This window comes from Marmota flaviventris, chromosome 10, assembly GCF_047511675.1.
Source record: "Marmota flaviventris isolate mMarFla1 chromosome 10, mMarFla1.hap1, whole genome shotgun sequence".
Lineage (NCBI taxonomy): Eukaryota > Metazoa > Chordata > Mammalia > Rodentia > Sciuridae > Marmota > Marmota flaviventris.
This window is the reverse complement of record NC_092507.1, coordinates 75,997,123-76,022,853: the sequence shown is the minus strand read 5'-3', so window position 1 is coordinate 76,022,853 and position 25,731 is coordinate 75,997,123. Positions and strand designations below refer to the sequence as shown.

General features: G+C 37.7%; 1 protein-coding gene across 2 annotated transcripts in view; it reads right to left on the bottom strand.

Moving 5' to 3' along the window:
• The window catches only part of Lrrc8c (leucine rich repeat containing 8 VRAC subunit C), a 98,775-nt gene extending 75,092 nt beyond the window's left edge, over positions 1-23,683 (bottom strand). For both annotated transcript variants that reach the window (XM_027935092.3, XM_027935093.3), the window contains exon 1: positions 23,446-23,683. The gene's annotated coding sequence lies outside the window, so the exon portion shown is untranslated. The remainder of the gene's footprint in view (positions 1-23,445) is intronic.
• Between the last annotated feature and the right edge of the window lie 2,048 nt (positions 23,684-25,731).

Genomic DNA, 25,731 nt, shown 5'->3' with positions numbered 1-25,731 from the left:
AAGAGGAATAAAGAGAGAAAACACAGAACATTAGGTTTCTCAGCAATAATACTGAATGCTAGAAGATGGTTTTTATTAAATTTTATTAAATTACAATTTTTTTTAAATTCCTAATGGAAGGAGGTGTCAATTTGGAGTTCAATATCTAGTCAAACTAACTTTCTAATTGGAGAGTAGAATAAATAGAATATTTCAGACATTGAAGGACATAGATAATTTTACTTTTATGCATTCTTTACTTTAAAAATACTGAAATATTCCAAGGCAATACAAAGCCCCTTCCCTGGCCAGCTGAAGTGGTACACACCTGTTATCCCAGCTACTTAGAGGAGGCTGGGTGAGGCAGGAGGATTGAAAGTTTGAGATCAGTTGGGCAATTCAATGAGACCTTGTCTTAAAATAAAACAAGGGCAGGGGATGTAGCGCAGTGGCACAGTGCCCCTGGGTTTGATAAATAAATAAATAAATAAGTTCCTCCTCTGAATTCCAGACTTAAATACCCAGCTGCTGACTTATAATTTCCAATGGATGCTCTACTAGATATTTCAAAATTAATTAATTAAATAAGTAGGTACCCAAAATTTCTTCACTTCCTTCCCAAATCTGCTGTTCTCACAATCCTCCACATTTTAGTCAATAGGGAATCTGTAATTGCATATCCTTTGATTCAAAATCTTGGAGTCAATTTTGACTTCCTTCTCTCACATCCAGGTCTATTCTGTCAGGAAGGCCTATTGGCTCAACCTTAAACTACATCCAAAAACTCAACAGTTCTCACTACCTGGACTGCTATAGCCCAAGTCACTAGCAGGTCTTGTTTGGTGTATATAGCACGTTCCTAACTATTCTCTATGCTTCCATCTTTGCCTCCTACAATTTTCTCTACCACTGTTTGTCAAAGTATGCCTCTTTGGGGAATTAGAGAAGTTAAAATTATTTTCATAAAATACTATATATTACCTTGCCTTTTAAATTTACTTTCCAGTGAGTGAACAGAGAAGTTTTCTAGAGGCTAGAGAGGACATGTGAATGAACAGATCAAATGCCAGGCATAGAGGGGATGTGCAGAATTTATACTGCTATCTTCTCACTTCATTTCTTTTGAAAAATGTAGTCATTTTCATAAAAAATGTTATTTGCATTAATATCTAGTGGCTTCATTATTATTTTAAAATAGACATCAGTTTTAAATTTCACATACAGTAAATATCTACAGAAAAAAACCTATATAAAGCTCTTTGGAATCTTTAATAATTTAAGAGTACAAAGGCCCTGAGACAAATGTTGATAAGAATTTCTCTATGCTGCAACCAAAGTGATCCTTTCAAAATCCAAGTTAGATTAAGACTCTTATTTGCTCAGAACCCTCTAGTGGCTCCTCATCTCATTCAAAATAGAGGTGGACAAGACACTTTGAAGCCTACCCGATACATCCTTATATTTGCTGTCCTACTGAGCGGATCTCCCTCCTTCAGACGTGGGTATCTTTCTTCCTCTTTCATGTCTTTGCTTTATGAGCCAGATTTTTAATTGTGCCCCTTTCCAAATACTGAAATGCTTACAAATGCATTCCTGTTCTGTGATAATGCTACTCCACATTGTGGTGCATTTGTTTACCCTCTCTCTTCTTTCACAGTGTAAGTCTGCAGGATCAGTGGCTGTGATCAATCTGCTCAAAGGCTAGTCGACCTGGTGGTTCGTACCCAGTGTGGTCTCAAATTATCAGCACCAGGCTGATTTCAAGAGATTATCCAGCTAACCCATCAGGCAAGACCACACTAAAACCATGGCAGAAAGCTGTAACTTGCTTCTATTTTTAGTTCTTCCAAAGACCCAGCCTCTGTCAAAATTTGTGGAAAAGCTGTCTACTTGATGTCTGACAATTCTTTCTGGCCACTGGAATTCTTATGTGCAGGTTAAACTTCTATTTTCAGAAGAGATGCACAACCGCTTTTTGTACTCAGTTGGAGATCCCCTTATACCTGAAAGTAGTTACTAAATTTTTCCTTAACTTCCTCATCTTAGCTGAAACAGCTCAATTCCTTTCATTTTATCTCTCTATACAGAGTCTGTTTCCAGTGCCCTAATTCTTTTTGTGATGGTCTTCTGATTCTTTTCCAAGTTTTTCATCTTTCTATTTGTGAAGTCCTAAGTTAAACAAGCTATAAGAGCTAGTGTGATAACAAAAGGTTCCTACAGTTTACTTTTCTTTTACTGCACCCTAGGGTATGCTTTTAAAAATGGACTATTACATTGCCTTGTTAAAAAAAAATGTCGGAAACCTGTTTGATTTTATTTACAACTTCCTCCCAGAAAGAAATTAATATTCCTATAAAACTGCTTAAGTAATTGATTCCCATGAACTTTAATAACACTGAGAATTATTCTGGGAAATTAGTTGAAACACACAAAGTTGACCAGCTGTCAACCAAGAGTTTAGTGACCTTTAACCAATCCAATTTCTTTTGCTATAAAATATCCTTACCAAAAGCAAATTTTTGGGCTGGGGATGTAGCTGAGTAGTACAGTATGTTAGCATGTGCAAGGCCCTGGGTTCAACCCCAGCACACACAAAAAGAAAGGAAGGAAGGAAGGAAGGAAGGAAGGAAGGAAGGAAGGAAGGAAGGAAGGAGGGAGAGAGAAAGAAAGAAAGAAAGAGAAAGAGAGAAAGAAAGAACAGATCTTTGAATTAGCTAGTAGAGAACTTTTCCCTTAGAGTAAGTTTGTTGTAAATCTTTGACACATATTAACAAACAAGTTTTCTTTATTGATTTTTTAATAAATGCAGAGATAACTCTGTCCTATAAAGGTAGAGATAGCATATACTTAAGCTTGACAGATCCCATGAGGTCTATGTTCCATATTCTGAAAACAAAATAAAACCAAAAAACCTACTCTTTAAAAACATAAAAATGCAAATACCAATATTAATAAGTTGACCAGACAAAATCAGTTTGCAGACCCAAAACCACATGGGCCACAGTTGTCAATGTCTATTCTAGTTGCTCTTAGAAATCCCACAGAGGCTTGCTCACCTCAAGAGAAGCAGAGCTGTCAGCAGCCTCTGGCTCAAGATACTTTGCCATGAAAGCTACTGAGATTCATGGTGTTTCTCTTCCTGATTCTGGCTTTTTTACTGAGATATGGCAGCTAGAGCACTTAAATGTCAATCTAAAAAGTCATCTGAAAGTGCTCCTATTCTGCTGGGCTTAAGATTACTTGCCATCTAAATAGGAGTCTGGAAAGTTGTTTGGGTCCTAACAATTGGTTAAAATGAGGTTGCAGTTAAAACAGAATTCTGTCCCTAAGATGGAATTAGAAAGGTTTTAAAATACATAGGTAACCTAAGAACAGAAATAAAGAGTAGGCCCAAAGCTTCTGGCCCATGTTTTGAGTTTGAGGACTTCCATGACCAGTGTCTTGTATCTGACATAATACAAATGTGTATTGCATTACCAAGAAACAACTAAAACTCTTAAAAATAAGGTTTAGGATATGCCAGTATGAATTGTTTAAAAAAGTATAAAAAAAACCTTGGAATACGGCAAAAGGAGAACAGTATATCCTTTCAATGTAATACTGAATAATTATTTAACTGGGCCACCCAAAGATTATTTAGGGAAATATGCCCTTTTTTGACTTGCTAATTACTTCTAGTTAAATTCCAGACTTGTACATTTTTTGTCCAGTAGAAAAGAAAATTCAACACAATATGACTTTTATTTCTTTGGAGTACATTTGCGAGTTTATACATACCCTAGCAATGTTATTCTAACATTCTTTAAAAAAATAATTCCATGAATATTGTTTGAATCAGTTTTGTCATACTGTTGGCTCCTTCATTTATGAGTAAAATAAATCTTTGATATGTTCATTCTACATTTGTCTGAGCCATATTTAATTTTTTGAAAATTATCTTCTGACAACATGCAGAGAAGCCTTAACTTGTCTTGTGTTTTGCCTGCCATGGGTTCATTTGTGTATATAGCTGCCTCTGAATTTGCATTTGTCTTATAATTAAATCTGTAGATGGGAATTGGCTCAGAGGTTTTCTGTGCATTTGCCTGTCTATAAGCAGTTTTTTGTTTTTTGTTTTTTTTTTTGGTCAATGAATTCTTTGGGTACCTACTCAACCTTCAGCTTCCCATTTGCTTAGAACATCTTTGCGATTGAAGGTTACAGGAGCACAGGAGTTTGTCCTGTCTTAGAGAACACATCATTACCAAATGGATTCATTTTGAAATGAATGGAGACGTCAAATCTGCCTGGATGGTTACACAGAGGGTGAAGAGAAAGGGTTAAAGGGCACGGCTGCCAGGTCAGCAGCTGACAGTGAATTAAAAGAAGAGCTCTAAATAGACCTAAGCAGGCCCGAACAGATAGAATCTGTAATCTATCAAGACAGGTCCTCCACCAACATCCCTGGCGAATAATTTGTGACTGAAAGAGTGTTAATTACAGAAGGATGTTTTACTTTTTTTTTTTTTTACTGATTGTACAGGTTGCAGAATCACATTGGTCATGCAGTCACGTATATATACACAGCAATAATAATGTCTATTTTATTCTGCTGTCCTTCCTTTCCCCCCTACCCCTCCCCTCCCCTCCCATCACTTTTCTCTACCCAATCTAATGTGATACACTTCTTTTTTTTTTTTCTCACATCGCCATACATGTATTTTGTGTAACGATGAGGGTCTCCTTCCATCTTCCATGCAATTCCCCTTCTCCCTCCCTTTCCCTCCCACCTCTCTTCCCTATCTAGAGGTAATCTTCTTCTCATGCTCTTCCTCCCTACCCCATTTTGAGTCATCCCCCCTTATATCAGAGAAGACATTCGGCATTTGTTTTGGGGGGATTGGCTAACTTCACTTAGCATATTCTGCTCTAATGCCATCCATTTCCCTACAAATGCCATGATCTTGTTATTTTTTAGTGCTGAGTAATATTCCATTGCATATAAATACCACATTTTTTTTATCCATTCATCCATTGAAGGGCATCTAGGTTGGCTCCACAGTCTAGCTATTGTGAATTGTGCTGCTTTAAACAATGATGTGGCTGTGTCCCTGTAGTATGCCGTTTTTAGGTCTTTAGGGTATACTCCGAGAAGAGGAATAGCTGGGTCAAATGGTAGTTCCATTCCCAGCTTTCCAAGGAATCTCCATACTGCTTTCCAAATTGGCTGCACCAATTTGCAGTCCCACCAGCAATGTATGAGTGTACTTTTTTTCCCCGCATCCTCACCAGCACTTGTTGTGTGACTTCATAATGGCTGCCATTCTTACTGGAGTGAGATGATATCTTAGAGTAGTTTTAATTTGCATTTCTCTGATTGCTAGAGATGGTAAGCATTTTTCCTGTATTTGTTGATTGATTGTATATCCTCTTCTGAGAAGTGTCTGTTCAGGTCCTTGGCCCATTTATTGATTGGGTTATGTTGGGTTTTTTTTTGTTTGTTTGTTTAACTTTTTGAGTTCTTTGTATACCCTAGAGATTAGAGCTCTATCTGATGTGTGAGGGGTAAAAATTTGTTCCCAGGATGTAGGCTCCCTATTCACTTCACATATTATTTCTCTTGCTGAGAAAAAACTTTTTAGTTTGAATTTGTCCTATTTGTTGATTCTTGGTTTTAATTCTTGTGCTATAGGCGTCTTATTAAGGAATTTGGGGCCTAACCCCACGTAATGAAGATTAGGGCCTACTTTTTCTTCTATTAGACGCAGAGTCTCTGGTTTGATTCCTAGATCCTTGATCTATTTTGAGTTAACTTTTGTGCATGGTGAGAGACAGGGATTAAATTTCATTTTGTTGCATATGAATTTCCAGTTCTCCTAGCACCATTTGTTGAAGATGCTATCCTTTCTCCATTGCATGTTTTTAGCACCTTTGTCTAATATAATGTAGTTGTAATTTTGTGGGTTGGTCTCTGTGTCCTCTCTTCTGGATGCCCTCTCTCACCACTTCTATTCAACATAGTTCTTGAAGTACTAGCCAGAGCAATTAGTCAGATGAAAGAAATTAAAGGTTTAACTATAGGAAAAGAAGAACTTAAACTAGCACTATTTGCTGATGATATGATTCTATACCTAGAAGACCAAAAAGGTTCTACCAAGAAACTTCTAGAACTAGTAAATGAATTCAGCAAAGTGGCAGGATATAAAATCAACACCCATAAATCAAAGGCATTCCTGTATATCAGTGACAAATCCTCTGAAATGGAAATGAGGAAAACTACCCCATTCACAATATCCTCAAAAAATAAATAAATAAATAAAATACTTGGGAATCAACTTTAAAAAGAGGTGAAAGATCTATACAATGAAAATTATAGAACCCTAAAGAGAGAAATAGAAGAAGACCTTAGAAGATGGAAAGATATACCTTGCTCATGGATAGGCAGAATTAATATTATTAAAATGGCCATATTACCAAAAGCACTTTACAGATTCAATGTGATTCCGATCAAAATCCCAACGGCATTCCTTACAGAAATAGAAAAAGCAATTATGAAATTCACCTGGAAAAATAAGAGACCCAGAATAGCTAAAGCAATTCTAAGCAGGAAGAGTGAAACAGGTGGTATCGCTACCAGATCTTAAACTATACTACAGAGCAATAGTACCAAAAACAGCATGGTACTGGCACAAAAACAGGCTGGTAGATCAATGGTACAGGATGTTTTACTTTTAGAAGTTATCTTCCCTCTTTCCACAGAGAAATCAACTGGACTGTCTTTTAAATGAATGGAGGTTACATTTTCCAGTTAGAAACTATCAAACACTTATATGTATCTAGAATAATGGAATCTGAAAATTTCACCCTCCCCTGACACACAACAAAAAGAGGAAAAACAATGCAGTTTGGAGTTAATGAATGGTGTACAGGTTACCAATTTTTAATGAACAAAAATTATGAAAATAGCTTACGGTCAGCTTTCAGCCACCCTTTCTCTATTTCTTAAACAGAATTTTAAAAATCCAAAATATAAGGCATTTTATTAGTGTTTTAATAATACTTTACACACAACTAGGAGTGAATTATATAAAATTTAAAATTCAATTGATAGCCCTAATAATGATGAATACTCACACAAATTAAACTATTTTTTTACATTTCATTAAAAAGATACTTAAATGTTTTAGCAGTTATTTGATTGTAGTTTGGGATGTGATGCAAAATTATACCTAGTTTATATCAAAATGTCCAATTTTACATTTTTATCCCAGAGAATGGAAATGAAGTACATCCACACAAAAACTTCCTCATAAATGTTTATATAAGAATTACATATATATATATATATATATATCCCAAGTGGAAACAAACTCAATGTCTATCAGCTGATGAAGGGATAAACAACATGTGGTATGCCCATGCTATGGAATACTATTTGACAATTTAAAAAAATGGAGTAGTAATGCATGCTATAACATGGAAAACTTCAAATGTATGCTAACTGAACGAAAGTTACTACTACTAACAACAACAACAACAACAAAATCATGTATCATATCATTTGTAGGAAATGTCCTGAATAGGCAAATCTATAGAACAGAAAACAGACTAGTGGCTGCTTACAGCCTGGTATGATTGGGAATGGGGAATGACAGTTATTGGGTACACATTTCTTTTGGGGATGATGAAATGTTCTAAAATTAGATTATGGTGATGCTTGTATAACTCTGTAATTATATTAAAATCTGATGATTAAACATTGTAGACTAATATGATGGTATCTAAATTGTATCTCAATAAAGCTGTTGAAATGTGTTTTAGTTCAAGTACTTTATTTATTTACTGGTACTGGAATTGAACTCAGAGGCACTCAGCCACTGAGCCACATCCCCATCCCTATTTTGTATATTCTGTAGAGACAAGGTCTCACTGAGTTGCTTAGCATTTCACTTTTGCTGAGGCTGGCTTTGAACTTGTGATCCTCCTGCCTCAGCGGACCAAGCTGCTGGGATTACAGGCCACTGTACCCAGCAGTTCAAGTTCTTTAGTTCATCCTACTGTTCTCTGACAGGATGCCCACTTAACTGGAAAGTGTTAACTTGCTTGTATCTCAACAACACTGAATTGTAACTAGTGTCTGTTTCTTTAATGGTTGTAAATTTGAAGCAATGCTGTAATGTGAGATTCATGAAATGTCACATTTCTTTAATAAGTCTTTTTTTTTGGGGGGGGGGCAGGGTTTGCTAGGGATTGAAATCAGGGCCTTTCTTGTGCATGTTGGTAAGCACTCTGCCACTGAGCTATACCCCTAGACCTGATAATATGAACAATGGTTATATTACTATTTGGTGATAATACAAATTATAATTCAAGTTAACTAATTTTAAGAGCATGAACTAATATTAAAAGTAGGCAATTATGAATAATCTTTGGCAAAATAATTATCATAGAGTTTTAACTTATGTATCATACCTACACATAAACACATTGTGTTCTTCATAACATTCAAGTAAGACTATAATCCTTGTCTTATAATATGCTTTATAAAACTACTTGAATCTTTAAAAACTGAAATTTAAGACTTTAAAAATATTGTCATCCACCATGGTTTGACTGATGTGACTTACATGAAAAATAACATTGAGATAAAATTACTTTTTAAGTAGTTAAGAAGGATAGATAACAGTAACTCCAAAAGAAAAAAAAATATTTCTAGAATTGATTTTCCTCAATATAATATATTTCCTTCCTGTATGTGGTACCCAGATGGCAAACACTATTTTTCTCCACACTGAGCCCAAATGTGCTCCTTCAGAAGGGGCAATTAGCTTTCCTGCTTTTGTGCTGCCTTTTGGTATTTCAAAATTATAAGTAACTACAATCAAACAAATATACCAATAAAGATTTCTAGCCTCTAGAGAGATTAAAATTCTAACACTTTTCATATACTTTCTGATATAGTTATTAGTTAATAAGCCAGCTGAAACTATGGCCTTCTCTTACCCTTGGGCATCTATACTCTCATCTAACATCATTTAAAAATGTTGCTGTAATTTTGAAAATATGTTTCAAATTTGGAGCAATAAAAACAGGAGCAGGTACCTTTATGCCCGGAACATACAGGATAGACACCAGAGACACCAGATAGCATCTAAGTAGCACCAAAGTTTGCTTTTCTCCTTTAATCCAGGCTGTGGCACCCACAAGTTACAGGATGCTAGAAATAATTAGTTTTCATTTATCTGCTCTTTATTTCCTTAATTAGGTCAAGAAGAGGTGTTTCTGTTTATTGCATTCATATTATAGGAAAAGCTTTTAAGTGAAAAAAAATAGGTAAAATAGTGTTAATGTGATTATGTTATTAGACACCCTTTCAGGATAAGTAAAATCAAATCCATGTTTGCATACAAGGGCTGACTGACACAGTGGTTATTAACAGTTTTACTTCTAAGTTTTTTTTTTAAGTTAGAGATTAGCGTGGCCCTTATTATTTTTAATTATTGCTTTGTAGATTCCTTACAATATGGAACCTTAATTTCTAAAGCCTGTATGCTTTCTTGCCAATATTTGTCTTTTTTAAATATTTTTTTAGTTGCATATGGACACAATATCATTATTTGTTATGTGGTGCTGAGGATCGAACCCAGCAACAACCCTAAACCCAATATTTGTCTTTAACTCTTTTTTTTTTTTTCCATCCTTATAGCACTGGCTAGCTTCCTGTACAATGTTGAATGGAAATAATGAAAGCAGGTATCTTTGCTCAATTCTTGATTTTAGAGGAAAGGCATTCAAAATTTCACTTTTAAGAATAATGATAGCCATAGGTTATTTTTTTTAAAGAGAGAGAGGGGGGGAGGAAGGGAGGTGGGGGGAGAGAGAATTTTAATATTTATTTATTTTTTTTAGTTTTTGGCGGACAACATCTTTGTTTGCATGTGGTGCTGAGGATCGAACCCGGGCCACACGCATGCCAGGCGAGCGCACTACCGCTTGAGCCACATCCCCAGCCCAACCATAGGCTATTTTAAAACAAACAAATGTTTTGAGACTTAAATGTTAAAGAGTCTTTATCATTTCAACGTCATGAACAAATGTTAAAAATGTTGAGTACATAATAAAGTTTCCTCTGTTTTCCAGTATGATAGTCACATAGGAATAGTTTACAGATTTTTGTACTTCACAGGCTACGACTTTAGTATGGCAAGTATTGTTTTTCAGGCAGAATATAAAGTTGTAAGAAACGTATTTTAGTCTAAAAGGTTAAGTCAGTTTAAACTAACAAAAAAGGTAAAGCAAAGGTACACAGGAATGCAACAAAATCAGTGTAGGATGTATACAAAAGATTTAGAACACATATTTTGGTATACCCTTATATTGATTGATTTTTGAATGCTAAACCCCCCTTGCATTCTTGGGATTAACCCCTTGTCTCTTAACTTTTCCTTATAGGAACATTTTTGGTTAAGAATAAAATTTTTGTCAGACTTTATAAGTTGTGCTTTTCAGAGAAACCCCACCCACGCAATTTATTTAATTTGTCAAGTGTATTGGGTCTTCATTTTTCACAACATTTCCTTGCTGTTCTCATCTCAATGACACCCCGCTTTCATTCCTGATATTGGCAATTTGGGCTCTCCATTTCACCCTCTCTCGCTCTCTTCACCTCTTTATAGGTTTTGCTAGGGTCATTAAACTTTTCAAAGAACTGACTTTGGGCTTTTTTTAGTTATTTTCTATCATTCATCTGTTTTCCATCTTATTAATTCTATTATTTAGTCTATTTTTAATTCTATTATTAAGTCTTTCCTTCTATGTTGGGGGCATTTCATCTAGCTTCTTGTAGAGATTAGGATCACTGCCATCAAGTGTTTCTTTTCTAATATAAACATATCAAGCTCTATAAAACTACATCTATTTCCTAAATACCTATTATCTATTCACCTAGCAACCTACCTATAACCTGCTTTAGCTACGTCTTATCATTTTTTCCCATTATTTTTGATGTAATATTTTTATTATTCAGCTTGAAATATTCTTAAATTTTCTTTGGCCTGAAAGGTATGTGGAGGCTTCTCATTTTATTTACGAATCTTTGATACTCTTCTAGATATCGTACTGATTTCTAATTAAATTCTATTGTGGTCAAAGAATACACTACAACATTCAATAATAATATTCTGTGCCTTTTTTGAGAAAAATTTAGTCTTCATCCATATTGTTGTCATGTCTGAAATGTATTTTTATTTTCTCGAACTTTTTATAGCTTTCTCTGCATCTTTGGTTTCCAGTGGTTAGACTATGGTGATATATCTAGGGATAGTTTTGTTGTATTTAGCCTGCTTGTACGTGCTTCTTGGATTTTTCACCAAATTTTGGAAATTTGTTTCTTCAATTTTTTTTTCTGTTATTCTTTCCATTTCCCCCCCTCTCTTTTCATTGCTGGATGTTGTTATACTCTTAATGTTGTCCCACATGTCATTGTGGCTCTGTTCAATATTTTTCAATCTTCTTTCTAGTCTGCAGATTGTATAATTTCCACAGATGTATATTTAAGTTCTCTGTTTCTTATTTGCTCTCTTCAATTTGGAATTAAGCCCATTGAGTGGATTTTTCATCCTAGATTTCTATTTTGTTGCTTTTTATAGTTTGCATTTCTTTTGCAAGGGTCCTCCATCTGTTAATTCATTATGACTGTATTTCTTTTCTGATTGCTATGATAGCAGTTCAAAAATAATAATCTGTTAATTCAACATTTATCTCAACTTGGAGTTAGTTTCTATTGATTATTCTTTGTCTTAATTATAGGTTAAATTTTTCTGATAATTGATTCTTACTGAATATTCTGGATGATAATTATGGAAGTTCTGAAGTCAGTTTCTTTCTACTGAAAAGAACTGATTTCAGTTTTAGCAAGCCATAGCATGGCTACAGTCTAACTCTGCACTGTCTCCCCTAAGGTGGGTGGCAGCTGAAGCCTACAGTCTGCTCTTTCAGTTCTCCAGCTCTGGTCATCAGTTAGGTTCCAGGGATTCTCACCTCTCAAGAGCACTTTTTTTTTTAAAAAAATTATTTCTTATTTTTAAATTTTAATTTGATATACACAACATCAGAATGCATGACAATTCACATGACACATATAGAGCACAATTTTCTATATCTCTAGTTGTGCACAAAGTAGAGTCACACCATTCATGTCTTTATACATGTACTTAGGGTATTGATGTCCATTTTATTCCACCACCTTTCCTACTCTCATTCCCCCTCCCTTCCCCTCACACCCCTTTGCCCTATCTAGAGTTCAACTAATCCTTCCATGCCCCCTCCCAACCACATTGTGAATCAGCATCCTTAAATCAGAGAAAACATTTGGCATTTGGTTTTGGGGGATTGGCTAACTTCACTTAGCATTGTATTCTCAAACTCCATCAATTTATATGCAAATTCCATGATTTTATTCTCTTTTAATGCTGAGTAATATTCCATTGTGTATATATACCTCATTTTCTTTATCCATTCATCTACCGAAGGGCATTTGGGTTGGACCCACAATTTAGCTATTGTGAATTGTGTTGCTATAAACATTGATGTGGCTGTGTCCCTGTAGTATGCTGTTTTTAAGTCCTTTGGTTATAGACTGAGGAGTGGGATTCCTGGGTCAAATGGTGGTTCCATTCCCAATTTTCTAAGGAATCTCCATACTGCTTTCCATATTGGCTGCACTATTTTGCAGTCCCACCAGCAATGTATGAGTGTGCCTTTTTTCCTTGTCTCGAGAGCACTTTTGAGGTCAGGCAAAGACCAGCAAGGAGTTTATAATGTAGATTTGAGGGATTTCCCTTTTAGGTGATTCCCTTTTTTCTAGAATTTCCCCTTCATTTTTCAGCCACTGTGGAAGGCTCAAACTGCTCCCTCTGCTTTTTCAAGTCAGCATGACTACAGCATTTGGTTTGAGATTTCATAGCTCTGGGCCGCAGGAACTGGGTAAGTGTTTCAGAAGAAAATCCATGATTCAAATCTCATTCACTGCAGTTCCTATTTCTCAAGGATCAGTTCCCTTCCAGTTCCAACTTGCTTTTCATTGCTTTCCTGTGCCTTCAAAGAGTTGGGTTTCATATTTTGTTCAGAGTTTATAACTTTCTCTGCTTGAGAATTAATTAATAGAAGCTACTCCTCCACTGACATTTATTTTTTGAAAGGTATTTGATACCCTCTCCCTTTTTCTTCTTAATCTCTTTTTTTTTTCTTAAATATTTTTTAGTTGTCAATGGACCTTGATTTTATTCATTTATGTACGGTGCTGAGAATCAAACCCATTGCCTCACAATGCCAGGCAAGCACTCTACCACTGAGCCACAGCCTCAGTCCCCTTCTTAGATGATCTCTAACCCTTAATTTAGCAGGTTATTTCAGTGAATTTGTAAGGTATCTTTTTTAAAAGTTGTAAAACCCAAAGAGTTCTAACTTACACATATTTGATACTTTGGTTATGTTCGTAGCTACTTCAAAATTTCAATCTGTTTGGTATATTACCAAATAACCCTATTTTAGGAGTTGAGGGATTAAATTTTTCATAATACGTCCCACATGAGCATATTCTTTAGAATTCTGGAACTTACAAAATTTCCAATATCATGAAAGACAACATTCTGCCAACACCATGGTGCATGCCTATAATCCCAGAGACTTGGGAGGCTGAGGCAGGAGGATTGCAAGTTCAGGGCCTGAGCAACTCAGTGAGGTGCTAAGCGACTTAGCAAGACCCTGCCTCAAAATAAAAATAGCTGATACAAAAAAGAAAGAAAGGAAGGAAGGAAGGCAGGAAGGAAGGAAGACATCATATATGGAATAACAGAAAAAGTTCTGACCATGAATTAGTAAACATAATCTTTTTAATAAAGGCCAACTTAGAGAAACACAACTAGTTTTTGTTAAAGATCATTTAAATAAACTTTATTCTAACTACTAAAGGCAATACAATCTTATCTGTAGATTAACTTTACTATTATGGAATCTATGTTCCCCTAGAAAATGTGACTCAAAAGTTTGTCTCACCTACAAAACCATGCAGAATGGCAGTCATTAGTATGCAAATTGAGACCCTTTATGGCTCCTAGTAATGTGGTTCTTTGCATAGGTTCACTAAGATTCTGTTCTCCTTCCTACTGTATATAATTTAATAAAACAAATATGTAGTGTGTGGTGCCAAAAGTGTCACATTTAGAGATTTATTTAGTTTGGCATGACGACCCACTATTAAGGTATTAGTGATACAAATTACAAATGGTAATGCCTACAACATCCTTCCAATGACCTACTCTATAACCTTCAGAATCTCAACTTTTTAGGAAGTAAAGACTGGAACTTCCTAGCAGGACAAGAATCTTAGGGGGAAAAGTGGGTCCTTAAGAAAATAGGGTTATCACAGTGAAAAATACCATAGACAAAATCTGATGGAGATAAATCACATACTTCTTGGATTCTGGTCTTGGGAGTAGATAAGCTGAGAAGAGAGTAAAATGTAAAATGTAGCTTGAAAGAAGCAATAAAACTTGTATTCTAGAGTCTCAGCAAAGAGTTAACTTCTTTGCCTTTGTAGTTGTTCAGTACCACACAGCAATGAACTTGATTACACAAGATAGTTTAAATGGTGTGATAAGCACCTCTTGCTGTACCTTTTTAAATAAAACACTCTAAATAGGACAGAATACAGAAAACATAGAAGTCCATGTCCATGCATTATTGAAATAGATAATACTGAACGTGTTAGACTACGCTTTGAAAAAAGTCTTCCCTAGTTGAGGGTGGTGGCACATGCCTGTAATCCCAGCAGCTGGGGAGGCTGAAGTAGGAGGATGGTGAGTTCAAAGCCGACCTCAGCAACTTTGCAAAGCCCTAAGCAACTCAGTAAGATCCTGTCTCTAAATAAAATATAAAAAGGCTGGGGATGTGGCTCAGTGGGCAAGCACCTCTGGGTTCAATCCCTGGTTTTAAAAAAAAAAAATCTTCCCTGATGTAGAATACCAGAGCAAAATAATCATGATTGTGAATGTACAGCATAAATAAAGAAATCTGAAAAGTGTATTAGTAGGTCACAAATTTAATGACCTCAACATAAAAAAAAAAAATGGAATGAGGTGAATGGATCCTTCCTTGACCAAGACAGATTTGTAAAGACTTTCTAAATTGAGTGACTTAAAAACAAAAACTTTCACACTTGATCTGGGACAGAATCTACTTGTTGGGAGAATTCACACTCTCTGGTGAAGAAAATTAACATTCCTGATAAGATGCTTAAGAAATTTTAAAAATTAACTCTAATTAGGATAGTATTTATTCCTGGAAATCAGTTACCTAGCCATTCAGTTGTTAGCTGTCAGTCAAGAGTCAAGTAGTGACCCTGAACCCACGTTTTAAAATGTAGCCTAACCATCTACTTTTTAAAAATCAAATGTTCCTAAGAATAATTTTTGAATGGACCTATCAGAACTCTTTAAAGATATAAATAAAACTTTGCTCATAAATTATTTGTCCAAAAGGTTGTTTTCTAACAGTTTATTAGTTATTCAGCACCATGCGCTTTTACCCTAACAGCACATAGTCATTCTCTATCATACATTTCATTCATTTATTCATTCAGAAAATATATTCTGATCTTTTGCAATATGTTGTGTGCTGTTCTTAACACTTTTCTAAATACAACAATGAACATAATAAAATCAGCATCAAGTACATTTGTATGGTTTGTTTGCTTGTTTATTTTTCTTTAAGATACCAACCTGTATTTATCTTCAATTTAATTGAACTGCTTGTTTTTTTAACTATTTCCTTTCATCTTAATTTTATTAATATAATTTTGCCAAGCTTATCTCAAATACTTGCTTTAACACCAGTACACTGTGTCCAATAGGGAGTCATTTATATAAATATCAGATATATATTTTATTTTATGCCATCCAAATCCTTAGAAAAATGTTGAAACATAAAACTCAGATCCCCACCCCCCCAGACACACATCTGTAGCTACTCACTCCTCAACTGATAACCACTTTCAGTGATCAGTTACAATGATCCACACAGCTGTGCTTTAGCTGGAAAGGCAAATGTGCTGGACAGTGTTTCCTAACTTTACTGATAGGCACATGGTTCTAGACCTTGCTAATGTCAAGGGAGAAAATATAAATTAGCCTGATAGTGTTTTCTTAATGAAATCATTCTTCAAGTCTTCAAAAACATCCAGGTATAACTGACTAAATAATCATTTTTCTACAAGTTAGATTTCATTTTCCTATTTACCAAACAAAGGGAGATATTTAAACAAGTTTTTAATTTTCATAAACCTCAGATATTTGAAAAAGACTACTAAGTAATTTTTATAAATTTTGACAAGTTCTTAAAAATCTACAGATGGAACCCACGGGACCCAGGAGTTTTCACATATTTAGCTTATTTAGCAACTTACACAGGATTTACTCAGATGTCCTGACTTTATGCTTTTTTTTATATGCCAGTTTATAATTAACTTTTGTATGCTTTCTCCTAATTTTCAATCACAAGTAGAAATATTTACATATACATTTTAGTGTCTCTATTAAGAAAGGTGGTTCAGGGCTGGGGCTCAGCATTAGAGTGCTTGCCTAGCACATGCGAGGCCCTGGGTTCAATCCTCAGCACCACATAAAAATAAACAAACAAAATAAAGGTAGCGTGTACAACTAAAAAATAAATAAATACTACAAAAGAAAGGTGATTTCATACTAAAATTTCATTACCAGAACTTAAAATAGCAGAGAAGGAAATGAATGTACTCCAAGAGAGTAGGTAGTAAATGTCCTGGGGATTCAATCCCCAATACCAAACCAAACCAACAAACCACTAAATACTAATGACACAACTATTTCTTGAGCAGCTCCATCCCAGGCACTTTGCAGTGCTGCTGACAGGGTGGTGCCCAACACAGATAAGGTTTCTGGCTTCATGGAAGTCTCACTGAGCTCCAAACATCAAACACAGAGAAAAGTTGTAAAATATATATATATTTTTTAAATTGTTTGAGAACAAAGAAAAAGAAAAGGACAATATGGTTAAAATAAAAGCTGAAAAGATGAGAGATGAGTAGTTGTGGGGGTAAGAAACATGCCAGGGCACAATAGGATCCAGATGCTGAAAATAGCCAACATTTAAAAAGATAAGGTAGCTCTTCTAGTAACTTCCAAGATTAGACATCAGGAGGCCAGGCTTATACTCCCTAGGGAACCTGTGCAACGAACCAGATGCAAAAAGCCAAGAACAACTTCAGGGGCCACACCCTCCCCAGATATCTACTTGCTGTGAACGGAAATCTTTTGCATTGCTAGAGATCGAAAACAGCACCTTGCATATGCTAGGCAGGCACTCTACCACGGAACCACACCTCTAGCCCTGAAGTGTTTTTGACAGGTGACACAGTGTTTCATAATTATAAACATGTGGTTTAAGGTGTGACTTCTCTGATATAGACAAACTAGTTTATCGCATATGTAATTGAACAGCCACAAGAATGAATGGCTAACAGAGCATTGTCAGGATCATCAGAAAAAAAAAAAAAGGAAATTAAGTATGCGAAGTTTGGGGAAGGCTACTCATGCAGAAAACAAAAGGATGCAAGTAGAGGTGGCTCTGGGAGATAACTTTAGGAATTTAATTATTTTGCCAATGTGAAATTGGAGCAAGTAGGAGTCTTACATTTTTCACATGTAAATTTCAGTTTAAGATAAAGTGTGTTTATTTTATAGAAGGAAAACCAAGTAGCAATATAATTGCAGAGGATTTGTAAATTAATGTATGCTGTGCACTCATTCAAAACATATTGATACACTGACCATTCTTCATGTTTTTAGCTGTATATGGCTCTGGTTATTTCTGACATAACACTGAACCATGTGACACCCATTTGTTGGGGTGGGAAGACATAGTGTAAAAAAAAATCTTAACTAATGATTGTGGTCCATCAGGGTCCATGAACAGATACATAGTAAAATATATCTGCAGTATTACAATTTCTCTTTTAAAAGGCTTGTGCACTGAGGATGATCGTGAAAAGTGGGTTGAGAAACATTTCCCTATGCACTCCAGCATGTTCTCTCTTGTACTGCAGACTTTGGAGCAAAAACGTTTGGTTTAACCAAACTAACTTTCCTCTTTGTTCTACCTCTATAGCCTTCTCTGGCAATGGGAATAGCTTTGGTTCTTCTGAGTCTTTAGAAAGTTTCTTTAAACAATGTCTAACTCTCCAGAACTTCCTTGATGCAAACTATTTTGGTTATCTGAAACATTTTCAGTTACCTCCCTAAGCTTTAAAACAGCTTTCTTATGACTGATTTTTGAGTTTTGCTGAACTTTCTGAACCCTTGTTTCAGTTCCTCTATCAACTGTCATTCAGTTCTACACAACAGTCTACAGAATCACACTTTCAAAAGGATATCCATCCAGGGTGTGGGGTATAGCTCAGTGGTACTGCACATGCTCAGCATGTATAAGGTCCTGCGTTCCATCCCCAGCACCCAAAACCAAGCCAAACCAAATAATAACAATAAACCCATCCAACACCAGAAAATGTTCCTAAATTTGCTCCTAAAACACTTCTAAGTAGATAGTTGTTTTTGTTGTTGTTTTCGTGTCTGATATTTAAAAAGACCATACTCATTCCTACTTTTTAATAATTAAGATATTTTCAATATATTCCTGAAAATTACCTATTTTAGATGAAGCTCTGAGAGGTACCCTCTTGTTCTTCTATGCTAACCCTGGGAGCAACGGGGAGTATACTCATGTGCCAGATGTGTAAGGCTATATTAGTTTGTCTCCTTTCTTGCCCTGCCTGATGCATGTCTCTTTCCTATTTTAATAGTAAAGGAATGGTCAATATCTAGCAGGTCTCAATCATACAGTATTTTGGTCATACTTCATTTCTTTTGCCTCTTCGTTTTTACTTATTCCAGCCCTAACTGTGATGAGACTGTCTGGGTCTTCCTTCTACTTATGCTAATTCTCTCCTCAAGGTCATTTCTGGCTGTAGCCTCCGCACTGGGCCACAATTAGTCCTACTTCCAACTAAACTGGTTTGAAATCTTCCTCGCTTATCATCTCAAGCTTCCTTCCTCTCAGGTAAATTCAGTTCCTAATTAAAGAAATCCACCTGGACCATTACCCTTCTACACTGCCAAAGTCCTCAAATATTGAAGTACTTAATATATTTGCAACCTAAGGTTTTTTTAAAAAAAATAACTTTATTTTATTTATTTATTTTTTTAATGTGGTGCTGAGGATCAAACCCAGTGTCTCACACATGCTAGGCAAGTGCTCTACCACTGAGCCACAACCCCAGCCCTTAATATGGTTTTTATATCACACTTGGAGCAATTTATTAATGAAATTTTCCTATCTGCTGTGGCGCCTAGTGGCCTAGTGGCCTTAAGAACCATGGCCTCCGAGGAAATGTAATGTCAGTTAAACTATTGGAAAAGGATGAAAGGAACAAACTTCAAAATGATGAGGAAAGTGTCACTAACAATCATGTAATAGAAACAAATAATTTGGGTATGTTTCCTAATTATTTTAGGATCTCTTTCAAAACATATGATTTGTTTTTCATTCAGGAAATAAAAATCTTTGAAGTGCAGTCCTATGTAAAGAATATAAAGAAATAGTGAAATGTCCCTAACCTTAGTTTTATATACTGTACTTCTTGGGAAAATAGCTTGAAAAAAATATTTTTTAAAAGCATGAGGGTATGTGTTATTTGAATTAGAAATACACTAAGGATTCAGAGGGAGGCATATGGACTCAGGAAGGATGTGGAGTTTAGGCTGTGCTTTGAAGATGCAGAATTTCAGCTAGCAGGGGTGTGGTCAAGAGTGAGGTTGAGGGGGGGCAGATACTGCCATTGTCTGGTGCCTTGAGTGATAAGCAAAGCTGAGAATCAGAAAAGGCAGAAAACAGGAAGTGTGTTTGCTAAAACATACAGATTCCTGTCACTGAAATACTGCTAGTAAAGTTCTAAAAAATATGCAATGTTGGGCAAAGGAAAATCTACAAAAGGGCAGTATATATTTCTAATTCAGGACTACAAAAAAAGGATGTGATTCAAAAGTTAAAGATACTAAAATCTGATATAGACTTCAGTACAGCTGTATATAAAGAAGGAATCTGTGCTTTGCATGTGTAATTACATTTAATCCACACAACAAGCAGCTATGTAGGTTTTATTAATTCCATTACACATGAGGAAAGGAAAACCAGGGCTTACAGAAGTTCAATAATGTAAGCTCCTTTGTATTCCTGCTAGGCAATTGAGGCAAAATATGATAGCAGCTATTCCTTTAATAATCCTATCTTGAGGATACCCTTTTTACTCCATGCCAATGATTTATACCTTTTTAAAAAAGTAAATGGATTCAAGAACATCTCCATAGTAATGTCACCCTCATTGGTTGTAATAAGCTTTCATGAGTGGTGCAGGAATGGAGATACAGCCAACACTCCAGGTATGATGTGTGAACTCTTGGGAGTAGGATCCTCTCCTCCATGTAGAAGACAATAGCTGATGGGCAGGAGTGAATAGTCCATTAGGCCAAGTTTTAATTCATTCATTTAATAGAAATCTGTGGCAAGAACATAGATTTTTGAAATAAATGGCTCTGACTGAAAATTAGAGTCCTGCTGGATATTAGATACATGCAAAACCTTGGACAGATTACTTTCTCAACCTCTGTTTCCTCATATAGACATTATGTCAAGTCAACAATAAATTAAGGTAGGAATAATAAGAGCCTTTGGATAATGAGAAAAAGTGTATCATTAAGACTAAAGAGGCAGGGCCTGGTGGTGCACAACTGTAATCCCAGTGACTCCAGAGGTTGAAACAGCATGATCCCAAGTTCCAGGCCAGCCTGAGCAACTTAGTAAAATCTTGTCTCACAATAAAAAATAAAAAGGGTTGGGGTTGTAGCTCAGTGGTACAGGACCAGGGGTGGGAGGAAAACAACAATAACAACAAAAACAAAACAAAACAAAAAACTAAGGATGTTTGTTCTCATTAGGCATTAACTTAGCTCTAAGGTATTTGGAAAGTCACAAACTGAGCTCCTTTCTTCTGTAAAATGTGGATGGCCATCCATTCTAGGGGTTTGTTATAAGAATCAGAGATAATGTGTTAGGGACTTGGAGCAGCCAGACTATATTGTATAGCAATACATCATATAAAAAATCATTAATACCTGCTTGCCAAAATAAGGTATAGTTTCCATTTCATTTCTTTTTAAACTTAGGCTTTATTCTAAATGTACTGGTGACTATAACTTAATAATACTATACACTATTGAAAAGTCACAACAGGGCTGGGGCTGTAGCTCAGCAGGAGAGCACTTGCCTGGTATGTGTGAAGCACTGGGTTTGATCCTCAGCATCACATAAAAATAAATAAATAAAGGTATTCTGTCCATCTACAACTAAATTTTTTTTTTTAAAAGTGATAACAATAATTTGGCAAAAATTGAAACTTAGGAATTAAAACAGTTCTAATTTTGTCTTTTTTGTTGTTTATAACTGTCTCATTTTTAAAGATAAACTTCATATAAGTGAAAAAAAATATTCATTTCTCTTACAGCACTTAATGTAGTCTTTCACTGGAAGCATTCCCTTAAAAACATTACATAAGCACCTCATTAATTGAACAAATTCATTAAATAAAACTAATAATCACTTCATTAAATATTAATAAAGATATTAATTAAATTTGAAAACAGACTAGCATCACTAACAAAATTATCAAAACTTCACTAGTAAGAAAATTGTTAACTGTGCTTACTGTCTTCTATACAATCACTGGGTTGTTGGATCCTATCTACCGCAAATCTATTGTGAACCATAGAAAATATCCACCTTGACATCTGTTCCCCCTGTCCTTCCTAAAGAAAACAAATAGACCCCAGGACAAGACAGAATTTAAGTTAGTCATTCCACAGGAAAGCAAATCTGTTTTACACCTTTGGCCTTTCCTATTTAAGCAGTCACAAGAAATGCAAATATCAAAGATTAGAACTGTATAAATCTAATCTGTTACCTTAATCCACACATCCAATATGGTTTATGAATCTGAGCAAATTCTGTCAAGTTCAGGCTACATTTTGGGTTTTCTACAAATCATTAGAAAATAAAGAGAATATATACATGTATAAGACTGACCACGCTGTCGGTTTTGCAGTGTTGGGACAACAGAGAGAATTACCTGTCCAGGCTGAAGCCTTATCTGCTTTAGGAAACCACCACATCCCTGTCCAGAAATGTGACCGTTTGTTAAGGCTACATTTCTTGTACTACTGAAGTCTTCTAAGAAGTATGTGACTAAAATGGAACTGTGATTTCCTCTACCCATTCCTCTCTCCTCTGAGGTTGTGTTAAATAGGGTAATTCAAACCTCCCTCTGCCAAATGCTGGCACTCCTACGAAGATTGATTGGTTCTTATTTTTTACTTTAAGGAGGATGGTAACCTGAAAGTGTTCCTAATTGGTTTGCTGGGAGTTTGAAATACTTAAGGAATTTGAAACCTAGTGAAGTTTGGCCCTCCGATATATCCGCATAAGGATGTGGATTAAGTGCCTGGATAGATACTGCAAACTCAGGTACTGTGCGAGGTTTTAAAGAAACTGTTTGAAATCTGATGTACACGGGCAGGCGTGGGTGAGGGTGGGAAGAATTGGTTGAGCAAGAAAAGAAAGGCATTAGCATCTAGAGAGCACAACCTGGAGTTGCTAACTCCATCCCTAACCACCTCCTTGCTGGGAGCTAGCTGAAAAGAGGCAGATAAAGAAGGCTCAGTTTGGGGGTGAGAGAGAAGCAACGGTCCTAGTCTCAATCGCTGGCCTAAACACCAGGCTTTTGGGGCCCGCCGGATCCCGCGAAGCCCCTCTCCCGTCTCTGGTACTGCAGGTGAGGGGACAGTGCTCTCTTGTTCCCTACAAAGACCTTCAAATTCTCCTCCACACCCCACAAAGTGCTAACTTTAGAGGCTCTAGGATGGCAAGGAGAGAAAAGACCAGAAAGGGCAGGCCCCCGGGGTCTCAGGGATCTTCCAGGTAGGAAAGAAAGAGGATGGATCGCGTTTTTTTCCCTCGTGTGTCCCCCTCCCCCCCCCCCCCCCCCCCCCGCAGAACCTGCTGTGGCCGCGCTGCGCTTGGCGCCAGGCTGGGGTTCCTCGTGCGGACGCCGGTGCTAGCGTGAGATGGGTGGGGTAGGGGTTGTCGGGTTCCTAAACAGTAGAACCGATGGTTCCAGGCACCGCACGCTGGGCAGGCGACCACATTCTGCTTGTCCCAGGGCCAGGAGAAGGCAGAAAAGCAAGCAAGGCAGGGAGGGCGAGTCCTAGCTCCGGCTCTCCTAGCGGAACGAGCCCGGTGGCCCTCTGCGGGCCGCCCCTCTCCATCCCTCCACGGTTCCCCCGCCCTTACCTCTGGGTGCTACGGTGTCGGCACGAGAGGGTGCTGGGGAGCGGCGAGCTGTCTCGGGGCCGGGCTTAGCGGCAGCCAGCGATGGCGGGGTCGCCCGTGGGACCGCTGCTCATGGCTTGTCGCGCCCGGAGCGCTGCAGCCGCGGCCACCGCGGCGCCTTCCTCCTCGTCCTCTTCGCGGGCTCCGAGCCGGGACGCAGCTAACGCCCCAGCCCTGCAGCCCTCCTCCTCTGCGCCTCCCCGGCCACGGACGGAGCCGCCTCCAGCGCCGCCCCGCGTGCAGCGGGGCCAGCGGCAGCCAGCGCCGCCCAGCGCCCGGCCCCGGGGTCGCCGCCGCCGCCGCCGCCCGCCGAGCCGATTCCGCGGTGCCAGCCCCGCTGTGACGCAGGCAGCAGTGCCCGGGAACTTCCTCCCCTGCAGAGACCACCCCGTGCCCGCAGCCGGCCAGTGAAGATTGCCGCCGGCCGCCGAGGACTTTATTCAGGACAGGAAAAGAAATTTCTCCAGCCGCTTCGAGATCGAGCCACTCCGGTCTCTGAGCTGCCCACCTGGCGAGCTCTGCCGGGGGAATTGGCTGTGTCTGATACCACCTCCACTCCTCATCCCTAACAATGCGCGGAAAACCCGTGGCTTCTGTGCGCGCAGCGTTTGCTCGGTTACCGCAAGCTCCTCCCTTGGGTAAGTTGGAGCGGAGCAGCCACCACTAAAAATAGCTCTTCTGGGAAATCTTCGAAAGACCGAGGTCAGGATGGAGAGGACTCCTCGGCAAAGAACGGAAGGGGGTCCCTGAAGAACCGAAGGTGGAGAGGATGGAATTACACTGAAGGAGAAAGGCAAAACTAAGTATTGCTGGACCACGAAATCGTTGAGCCCCTTGACTACCAACACTCCTTTCCTGCAGGAATCCCCATCTGCCCCACACTACCAGATGGGCTCCTGGATCTCTAAGCAGCAGGTTCTAGGGAGACTCCGTTTGCAAACTCCGCCTACGATTTGTGTTGTGCTTAAAGGAGTTGACCCAGGCACACCAAACCACCTGTTGTTTGGAGCGAATGGGGAGGGAGTTCTTCATTCGTTGATCTGAAATCTTTTTCTCCTCCACATTCCCCGCCCCCCCCATCCCGTCCAGTATTTTAGGATGAAAAAGCAAACTCTGACTTCTTGAAAGCTAGCAGTTCTCTGCATGGAAAATCTAATGCTCAGTTTTTAAAAATGTAAGACAATAGTAAAAGTCTTCTGGGAATACTTCATCAATGCCAGCTATTTTAAGAGCACCAAAAATTAAACTGTTGCTCTATCCTGGCAGTTTGAGAGAGACAGATGTATGTGAGTGGAGAAATTAATAGATAACTAGTTGTCTATTTTTTCACCCTACTTCTATTTCTAAGTCAAAATGATTTTCCCCCAAAAAAGTTGTTCCCTTGGGCTTTTAACTGCTGTTTTCCTGCTCCCCCATCAAAATACTATGCTTTTTCCAATCCGGTGGGGTGACTGGATGTCCTTCGAGGAGAACAACCTTAAACCCCCTCTGGCCTTAAGAGATGACTCTAGCATCAGTCTTAATTAACCTAGAGGAAGACAAAAGTCTAGGGTGGGACTTTCCTACTAGACAGCAGATGGAAAATTCCTAGAGGGTCTCTGGAGAAAAGGCAGAATCTGGCATTAGCAATTTGCTAAAAATAAAAATGTAAGTACCTTGCAAGCCACCAGCTTAATGCAGGAATATTCTCTTAGGTAGCTCCAACTCAGATATCTTATTTCAATTTAAATCCCCACTGAAGCAAGTACTAATGTCAGAAATCTCCCATGGAGGGCCTTATTCTTCAAGTGCTGAGTGCCCTTCCATCTTTGTACCATTGGCACCTTGGTGACAAGTTTAGGCCTCCCTGGGATGCTCCCTTGCTACCTAGTGCCAAGGAACCACCGAACCCTAGACTTTTGACTTTGGTGAAACAGACTTAAATCCCAGTCTTTTTTTTTTTTTTTTTTTCAATGGGGTCTCACTATGTTGCCAGGCTGGTCTTGAACTGGACTCAAGGGAGCTTCCTGTCTCAGCCTCTCTCCAGTGCTGGGACTACAGGCATGAGCCATCATACCCAATTTTGCTTTTCCTCTTTAACCTTAGGGAAGTTACTGCTCCTTTTTATTTTTTTCCCCACACTATTATTAATATAGGTATAGTAGCACTACAGAGTGCTGTGAGAACTAGACAATATTCTTAAAGCACCAAGAACAGTGTCAAGCATCTTAGAAACAATAAATGAGAGCAGTTATTGTATTTATTACT